The sequence below is a fragment of the Falco cherrug genome, chromosome 10 (assembly GCF_023634085.1).
Source record: "Falco cherrug isolate bFalChe1 chromosome 10, bFalChe1.pri, whole genome shotgun sequence".
Taxonomy (NCBI): Eukaryota; Metazoa; Chordata; class Aves; order Falconiformes; family Falconidae; genus Falco; species Falco cherrug.
In genome coordinates, this window is record NC_073706.1 from 5794607 (window position 1) to 5804226 (window position 9620).

At 59.6% G+C, this 9620-nt stretch overlaps 1 long non-coding RNA gene across 4 annotated transcripts; it reads left to right on the plus strand.

Annotated features, from left to right (window-relative positions):
* Positions 1 to 591: 591 nt before the first annotated feature.
* On the plus strand, positions 592 to 9563 carry LOC114015799 (uncharacterized). 4 transcript variants are annotated; one of them, XR_008734284.1, is made up of 5 exons: positions 592 to 1079; positions 2261 to 2409; positions 5494 to 5688; positions 6635 to 8104; positions 8749 to 9563. It is a non-coding gene; the product is annotated as an uncharacterized LOC114015799 (long non-coding RNA). The 4 variants fall into 4 exon arrangements; XR_003559925.2 differs by having other exon boundaries at positions 6635 to 6694; positions 7571 to 9563; XR_008734283.1 differs by having other exon boundaries at positions 592 to 1117; positions 6635 to 9563.
* The last annotated feature ends 57 nt before the right edge of the window (positions 9564 to 9620 follow it).

Below are 9620 nucleotides of genomic sequence, written 5' to 3' on the forward strand. Positions count from 1 at the left end.
GTGCTGCTTCTCCAAACCCGTCTGCTCTGACAGCTTGGTGGTCTTGAGGGATGGGACCTGTCTCTGTCCCCTCGGGCACATGGGAGAGGGCAGGCTGTGTGCAGAGCAGGGCTGCTGGCTGGGAACAGTGCCGAGTCTCCTAAGAAGTGCTGTATTTAAATGGATTATCGTCCTCGAGAAAATCTAATTCCCTTCTCCCTTGTGGGAACTCCCACTCTGGGTGGTTAGGATTAGCAGTGACGGAGTAAAAAAATCACTGCACAGGGTTTTTCAGGGGTGAGGGAGTAGCAAATGCTTGTTCTGCTCCTGGTTGCTGGGTCTGTCGTTGGTGTGCTCTCAGCAGCCCTCTGAGAATCTGCTCCCAGTACTGGGAAAGCAGCGCCATGTGCTGCCAGGGCTGACATTTGCTCCGTGGGAGCTGCTGTTTGTCAGTATATCGGTGACGTATGTCTGCAGTCTTCGTGTTCTTGTGTCTCGTGTAGCTGTGACAGGTTCTTGGAACGTGCTTCTTGGAACAACTTATGTCTTTTTTTTTTTTTTTTTTTTCTTCCTCTTTCTCTCATCTCTCAGTTGCAAGAATCCCGTGTACTTTCCAAAACCACCCTCGGCGTAAAAGCGCCTTGTTTTTGCAAAGCAATCTGGACGGGTACTCTGCAAATCCCCAGAGTGCAAGCCTGGCTGCCTGCCCGTCCTTGCAGAGCTGTGGTTCCTGGAGTGGATTTGTCACCATTCCCTCTGCCTTTCTGCCCTCCCTGGCCAGCCTGCCTGCATCTGGTGTTAGCTGGGGGCAGCTCACACTGGGGCCTCGTGAATTCCTGGTCTTCAGCTCTGACCTGAGAGGTGACGCTCGGTTGTTTTTCCTCCTAGCGCTGCTCTGGTTTTCAAACCGAAACCCTGAGGACCTGCTTCACCTGCCTTGAAAATCGCTGGAACCTTCCCAGGTCCTGATGTGATGGAGGAGCCGCGGGCAGCTCTGCCTTGCCAAACCCTCCCTGGCAGGAGGGACTTGGAGGAGCTGGGAGATGAAGTGTAACCTTCCATAAACCCTTGGACTTTATGGTTTCCAGGAGGATTTTGAGGTGAAGTTCACAAGTGTTTGGGTCCCTTGTTTTGCAGGGTAAGCCATGGGGCTGGGGTGGGTGCTGTGCTGTATGCCAGAGAGGTGCCAAAATGAGTCACAGAGGGGGGTGCAACCACCTCTAGCCCTCCAGGGGGGCACAGGCCACCCACCTCTCCGTGCAGGGCACTCCGGCTGCCTGCAGAGACCCTGCAGTATGGGAGGGGACAACTCTTGCACCCCGGAGCCATGGTGCTTCCCCTGAGCATCCCGCAGCCCCCGGGTGCTGAGCGGGATGCAGGCAGGAGAGAGGGAGAGCGCGGGGGGTCCCGGTACAGCCCACTGTGGGTGGGGGGCACCAGTGGGGGGTCACTGGGCTCCCAGTTAGAGATGAGCAGGGGCTGTGCAGGAGGTAGGTTGTCCTCGGGGCTGGGGCCTGCTGGGTGACAGCCTGCCTTCCTCGGGGACAGCTGACCTTTTGCTACGGGGACGTTCCGCTCCGGGGGGCTAAAGCCGTTCAGCTGCCCCTTCGCCTTCCTCTGTCCCCCCTTGCTCGGTGCCAGCTGCCGTGCTGACGTTGCGTCCCAACGCTCCGGTGTCTGGGGGGCTGAGCACATCACCCCCCGCCAGCGCGGCTCCCCCAGGGCTGTGTTTTGCGCAGACCCCCGCCCAGGAGGGCCGGGATGCTGGCGGCCCCGGCACCAGCACTGCCCACACGAGCCGGCCGGAGACACCCCGGTGGGTGGGGAGGGGGGGTTGTGCCCCCGCCGCTGCCCCTCTGGGTGTAGCAGCGCTGTTGGGGGGGGTCCGCGCCGCCCCCTGCCCGCCCCCAGCCCCCTCGGCCGGGAGCCCCGCGGCCGAGCAGCCCCCCCGCTGCCAGCCCGGCTGCCGCGGCGCTTCCCCGCCGCTCGCCGTGTGTCTGCCGCCACCTCCCGGGCTGCCCCGCCCGCCGCAGCGCGGCCCCGGCCCCCGAGCGGCCGCGGGGACCCGGGCGAGCGCCGGCCGCGCGCGTCGTGTCTGGGGTCCGGCCGGCTGCTGAGAGCTTGGCCTTTTGCTCCTTTCTTTTTGCTTCCTCCCCCTCCTTTCTTCTTTGCTTTCTCGCCCCCCTCACCCCTCCTCTCTTTCTTTTCTGTCTCGCCCCCCCCCCCCCTTTATTTCTTTTTTTATTTATTCCCACCTTCATTTTTTTTTTTCCCTCCCCAGGGCATTGCAAGAGCTTCAACTGCTGCAGCTAAAGGCCCTGCGCTCTTGGCACAGATGCAGAGGGACCGAAACAGCTTCTCACCTGGAGGTGCCACCAGCTCCTCAACCCTCAGGTGGCAGCAGGCGCTTCCCGGGGCTCCCTTGCCCAGGTTTGTGCTCCGAATGGGGAGAATTCAGAGAAAGCATCAGCAAGCCATTAGCTATGGTGCTTTTTGTGGCAGGTATCACAGCCAAAGCTTGTGGGCAGCTTCACAGAGGTGGCCTGGGCTCCGAACCACACCTGCAACCCCCAGGGAAGTACCATTTCCCTGCAAAAGGCATTGAAAGAGCCTTTGTGGGGCTTTACTGTGGGGAGGAGCAGTGCGCAGCTGGACACATGCAGCAGACACGTAGGTGGCTGGGGAGGTGGGGGTGTGCTGTGAGGAAGGGGGGACCCCCAGACTGGCTGTGTGGCAGGATGTGCTCAGGCTGAGCAAAGGCCGGTGAGGTGCTGGCCTGGCTTTCCCCGTGCGCGTGTGGGATGCACGTTTCAGGAGCTCAGGGCTGTGTCCTGGGCCCTCGCCCTGTGCCCGGGTCACCGCTGAGCAGCGGTGGGTGAGCTGGGCTGGGAAAGTCTGTGCCTCCCCGACAGCACCCACCTCACCCCCGAGGTAAGGATCCGCTTTGTTTGGTGTCTGGAGATCATCAAATCGTGCTGTGCCTCATGCCACAGCCCATGCAGGGAGAGCACCCAGCTCCCCAGCACCCTGCTCCTGCCCCAGTGCCACGGGGATGGGCTCTGCCCCTCTCCATTTCCCCAGCAGAGCAGATGGAGATGCAGATCCCCTGTCCCCATGTAAAAACCAGAAGAGGCAGGGATTTCTCCTGCTGTCCTAAAATACTGGTGGCTTGGGAAAAGCGTGGGTGGGAAAAGCTGTAATGATGTATTTGTCCTGGGATCAGATTAAACTTAATAACATGGGGTCACTTCGGTGAAGAAGCATCTGATTGGTGCAGTGAGACAAGGCAGAACTCGGTGGTGAGAACGGACCCTGGGGGAGCAGCTCCTGCATGTCTGCCGTGACCCTGCAGCACTGGAAGCTCACCTGAGGAAAATCCACCCACAGCTGTGCCGAGCGTGGTGCAGCCAGGGGTGCCAGACAGCCTGCTCCAGGGAGGCACCCACCACCACCCAGCATGGGTGTCCTGCTGGCCACCCCAGCTGCTCCTCCAAGCCCACCCTCTGCTCAGTGCGCACACCCCCCCCCCCCCCCCGCTAGTCTTGGCCCAGGGTAAGTGTGCTGTTATGAGCCACTGTGTTCACAGCTCTGGAAGCTGTGTCCCCGGAGCCACTGGCATGCCCGGACCTGTGAGGGCCATGCCAAGCATCCATCGCAGAGGGTGTGGTGGAGCCAGCCTGGCTCCCAGTGGCACCCCCAGCCTCGGGGCACGGGGCGGCGGTGGCTCCGTGCAGAGCCCCAGCTCCTGGGGATCTCTGGGCAGGAATGTTGGCTTGGCATCTCCGTTTGGCTGCGGGGATGGGTGGCCCCTTGTCCCAGATGCTCATCTGTGTGGCCAAGACAGCCAGATGTGCAGGGTGCTGAGCATCTGCCAGCAGCCAGTCCCTGCCTGTCCTTAGCCTGGGTGGTGCTTGTGCAGGATCTGGCCACCAAGGCTACTAAGACTGTTGGGCTCATTGCGGGTTTGTTTTGTAAGTCCGTCCTTGGCAAAGGTGATCCAAACCCCTGGTCCTCCCCTTGAGCCTTTCCTGGGGCTACCAGGAAGATGATGGTTGGGGGCCCTTCACACACGTCTCCTTGCAGCAGGCTCGGGAAGAAGCACAGGCTAAAGCAGAGCCAGAGCTTGGGGCTGCCTAATTTTGAAGGCAACCCGCCGGGACCAGCATGAGGGTCAGACTGGCATGCTGCTGTACCACCAATGACCAGCTCATTGTTGGAAACCAGTTTGCTGCAGCCACAAGTCCATTGCTGCTCTGCGTCCCAAGAGTGGGAGCGTTTCTGTATGGGGCAGGGCAAGGATGGGGTGTCCCCAGATCTCCGTGGGGTTTGGCATGGGCAGAGATGGATGTGAGTGCAGATGTCCCCATGGCCCTGCCCAGCTGGGCTGGTGTGAGGGCTGGGGGTGCTGGGGATGCTCCCAGTGCCAAAAGGCACCGGCTCACCTGCGGGCTCTGCCCTTGCTGCTGCAGCGTCACTCTGTCGGCCCTGGGCAACGGGGAAGTTTGGGGTGTTTTGCCCAGTATTGATGCTGCAGAGGGAAAAGACCTGTTTTTTAATCGCAGGCTGGTTACTTCAGGGAAGTGGGGGGTGTGGGAGGTGGGAGGTGGGCTGGCTGCCCCAGCCGCGCGGGAGGGAACAATGGGGCCACTGTGCAGCTGAATGCCCCAGCTCCTGTTAGAAAGGTCCAGCAAGGGGTTTTCAGCACGTTTCTATTCCCCCGCTTGGGTATAATTACACGGGGGAACAAAGAGCCCTTCAAACCAGCCCGCTCCCCCCAGCACAGCCCCAGGGGGCTGTGTGCACACACACGTGTCGGCTGTTGGTGGGGTGCAAGGGGACGGTGACCATGTGCACCCGCAAAGGCAGCCTGTCCAGGGTGGTGACACAGAACAGGGGCATGGGGACAAACCCCAGGTGCATCCCCAGCTTTCCCAAGAGCCTGGCCGGGGTGGGGGGGCTCCTTTCCTGGAGCCATGCTCCTGGTTGTGCACCCCAGGGCAGAAAGCAAAGAGCGAGTCTCACCCTGCCTCTCAGCACTGATCCTGCTTGTGTTGTTAATTTAGCCGCATGCTGGAGTGGGTTTCATAAAGCGCCTTTTCTTCTGCCCTGTGGTGCCTCTCCTGTGCGTGGGAGACCCTGTGAGCTCCTTTGCTGGGTGCTGGTTTGGGGCTCGGCTGGGGGCAGCAGTGGGGGCTTCTCCCTTTGCTCCCGCTCAGACAGGCACCTCCTGGCAGCCCCTCCATCCATTGGGATGGACAGCCCCCCACTAACGGTGTGCTGGGGGCCTCACCTCAGCCTCACGTGGGTCTGGTGAGTGAGGACCATGCAGAGCATCACTGTGGAGAGTGGGTGTGCAAAGGGCTAAAGCCCCCGTGCTGCTCCCCTGCGCTGCGTCGCCTGGCCGTTCCCTCTGGGAATGGGTTTGCATTGGACTGAGCTGTGCTCACACATCACAGCTGTAGCGATAGATTTCCTCTATCTTTTTTTTTTTTTTTTTTTTTTTTTTTTTTTAAGACCATGGCCACTGCTCAGCCCACCCCCCCCGAAATCCCAGTGCTGGCTGGGGCCAGGGAGCAAGGACACATCCCTGCAGGACTGAAACCCTCCAGCTGCTGCTTCTCCTTCCAGACCCTGCTGCCCTTCTCGACATGTCAGTCCCTTCGCAGAGACCAGTTGGAGTGAGCTGTGCTGGCCAGGCCTGATGCAGAGGTGAGGGGCACCAGTGAGGGAGTTTGGGGCTTCACCCCCAGCTGTCCTAGCCCAAACCAGGCCAGGTGCTTGTAGCTGCGGTGCCAGCATGCTCTGTGCATGGCACTGCATGGTACTCTGAGCACACCCACGCCAGGGCAGCACCAAGCCCGACAGCCCTGGGGCTGTGGATGAGCACCCAGGGGTGCTGCTCAGCTCCTCTGCTGGTGGCTCCACAGATGCCAAGCCCTTGCTGGGCTTACGAGGAGGGAGCTGCACCCAGTTTCTCAGTGCTAATCTGTAACTGTCTGCCTGGTTTGCATGCCTAATTACAGCAATGGTGTATGGAAATCAGGCCTGTGTTTTTCAAGCCTGGTTGTTTATTTGAGCTGTTTAAAAATCCACTTTCCCTCCCCAGTGAACGCTGAGAAAACTGTGTGGGTTTTTTGAGAGCGGGACCAAAGCAGATTGGCAGTTCCCTCTATCCTGCCCCTGCTAGCTGGGTTCCCCACCCCCCCAGCAGCGCTGCGGTGTGGGGCTGGCTGTGGGAGCCGTGTCCAGCACTGACCCCGCACCCCTAACCCAGCCACCGAGCCACGACTGCAGCCTTGGGGCAGTGGCCTAGCTCTGCATCCCAGCGGGATGCTGCTGGTCCCTGGGCTTACCCTTCCCTGGACTGCAGGGAGTCTAGAGCCTGCCAGGAGTGAACTTGTTTTCAGCTTGTTTTCAGGGAAAAAAACCCCAAAACCAAAAATAAAGAAACCAAATTTTCCACAGGCTTTTTGGCTGCATGGGCAGGGCTGAGTGCCCGGAGCTGTGGGTGTGGGAGCCTGGCAGTCTCTGCCCCTGAACACCCCGTCTTGGGGCAGGGGCTGATGATACCTGCTCCTGGCATTCCTGGTGATGCAGACACCCATGGGTACCTCCAGCTTGCTCTGTCCTTAATGCTATTTGGTGTTTTTTTTAGTCTGGCCAGTGGAGCTGCATGCCTGGGCAGTTCCTGATGCACTTGGATTTTCTTGAGCAGGTAATTGCAATTCCTCCACAACCCAGCTCAGCTTATTTTGGCCCTGAAGTAGTTTTGCATCCAGCTGCCCAGCTGGGTTATATATAGTTCTCTCAGAAAAAGGGTAAAGTCAGCACAGGTTTTCTGGGCACTGCCCAAACCTATGGCCCCATCCAGAGGGCTGCGCTGCACTGGGGCCAGGGGTGCCACTGGAGGGATGCTCGGGGTAATGGGACCCCAACTGGGGTCTGCAGATAGGGCTGGGACCAGTGTGGGGGCTTGGTAGGGAGTGGGATTCTTTGGCTATGATGCACTAACTGGCCCCTTGTGGCTGAGTCCCATTTGTACACTGTACCAGCCGCAGGAGCACCACATTTCCAAGAAAGGGGTTTTTCTCTGCCCCTTTCCCCTGGCTGGTGGGCAGAGCAGCATGCCCACATCCTCCATTCTCGAGAGCTGGTGATACAGACGTTTACACCAAGCAGGGTGGGCCGTGGGCCCTCCGGACTGCCCAGAGGCTCTGCCTGGGAACAGGACAGCCCCAGGCGAAGGGCTTAGGGCTGGGGGGGACACGCTGCTCCAGAGGGGGTGGCCCTGCTTGCCCACTGCCTCCAGCACTGGCTGCAGCCACTCACCCTGACGTGGGGTCCCCAGCAATGCTCGCCCACAGCCCTGTGCTCCTCCAAGGGGACCCTGACCATGTTCATGTTGGGGAGGTGACAAAGCCACGGTGCAGCACAGAGACCTGCCCTGGGCTGCCCTTGCCAAGGCTGGTACGGAACAGCCCCATTCCTTACAGCCCCCTGGTCATCTCCCCCCTCTCTGCCCACCCCTTGTGCTCAGGGGTGTGTGTGTGCAAAACCTCCTTTAACTGGAGTTTTTCTGGCCTTTCTGCAGGTGTGGCTGCAAATTGCCCTACAAACAGCCAGCCTGCTGGTCACCTTGGTGCCCAGAACAGTGTGACCAGGCTGGATTTGGGTGGGTGAGCAGGGAAGGGACGTTCCTGCACCCTGTGTGTACCATGGCTGTCCCCCCTGCTCTCTGAAAAACACTCAGCCAACCCACCAGGAAACCGGCTGTATTACGGCTTAGGGCAAAATGCAGTGCAATGACTGTTGAAAAAAACCAGCCAAACCCTCTGAACTGGGCAGAAAACGTCCCCCAGGGGACGGCCAGAGATGCCCAGGGGACCCCCAGCACCCAGCCCGAGCCTCCGGGCGGCTCGGGGGCAGGCGGCGTGGTGGGTGCGGGGGCGCTCAGCAGGCGGGGCGGCGGTGCCTGGGCTCACTAGATGGCAGCAACTCTTCTTCCAAACGGCCCGACCCGCGGCACAGCCCAGGCACAGCGGGGGACAGACCGGGCCCGGACTTCATGTTCCTCTGGGATGCCGTTCCGTGGAGCGAAGCCCATTCCCTCCTGATGTTTCTGAAGGTACGCTCACTTCTGGGACCTGAAATGGCTCCTCGATGTGGTGGGGCTCCGGGCAGCCCCAGCTGCACCCCAGCCCGGTGGGAGCGGGGGATCCCCGTTGCCTTCAAGCCTCACCATTGCCTGGGGATGCTCACGCGTTGCCATGGATGCACATAGCTTAAGTTATTCTCAGCATCCCTAAAGCATTTGATGCTTTTCCTAAATCCCCAGCTCTTGAAGTGACGTGAAGGTTTTTTCATGCTTCATTTTATGCCAGTGTTTCTGACTGCTTTGGGGATGGGGAAAAGCTCCACGTACGATTCAGAGACACAGCCAGGAGCTGCCAGACAGGCTGTGCCGGGCAGCCCAGCTCCGAGCAGGCAGCCCAGTTCTCCCGAGCTGGCGGGACGGTCCGTGCGTGTTTCCCCGGCACGTGCTGGATTATTGCAGGATTTGGCAGACAGGCGCTGCCGACTCGCAAGCGAGCGAGAACATACAACGGGATGGCTGGCGCCTGTCCGAGACGTTTGTGTTAATCGGTGATTATGCAAATAAACAGCTTTGCCGATGCTACCAGCTCCTCCACTGCAACGTGGAGCATATGTTCCCCATGGCAGGGAAGTGTCTCCTCCAGGAGCTGCAAAGATCTTATTTTCCATTTGCAGGTCCTGCTGTGAAAAGCAGATTGAACCATGGCTGGTTGGGGGAAGGCAGGAGCCCCTCAAGGCCCCCAGCCCACCCGCCGCCGCCTCTTCTCTTTCCCCATGTGGCTTGAATTACTGTGGCCATTTGCTTAATCCATCAGGCTTCAAGAACGAGCCACTCGGTGCTTTCTTGGCCTCTCCAGCAAAGCTCTGCGCCGTAAACATAACAAGGCAGGCTTGTTCCAAGCCCTTGAAGTCAACAAGCAGTGCTTCTCCTGCCCTTCAGGACCAGGCTGCTGCTAAATATAGCTGAGGGTGCTTTCCATTCATAAAAAGTGAATTATGCCCCGGACTCTGAGGGAGGGCAGTGGGCTGAGAAGCCCACGGCCTCCAGACACTGCTGTGTGGGATGCAGGCGGAGAGGCTTGGCCCCGTCCTTTCACTGCCCTCCAGCTCTTCCCCAAGGACATGAGAGAGGAAATGCTTTTGGGGGAGATACGAGGGATCCTCCGTTAAAAGCTTTTCTTTTGTTGGTTAAAAGCGATCTCATCCTCGGTTACATTAAGGCCAGGGTGGATTTGCTGGGGAGGTGAGTGTAGAGGATGGTAAGCATGGGCCGATGGCATGGCCCAAGCAGGTGCTTGCAAAGGGGAAGCCCCTGCTGCCCTCAGCACCTGTATAAGATGCTCAAGCATTTGCGAGGAATGGGAGCAGTAAGGTCTTGTACCACTGCCCCCAACACCTGCCTCCTGCTTGAGGGACTTGTTTCCTTTTGAAGCTCCTGCAGGTCTTCACATGGTTACCCTTCCTCTGTCCTCCAGCCCTTTCCTCTGCCAGCCCTTTCCTCTGCCAGCCCTTTCCTCTGCCAGCCCTTTCCTCTGCCAGCCCTTTCC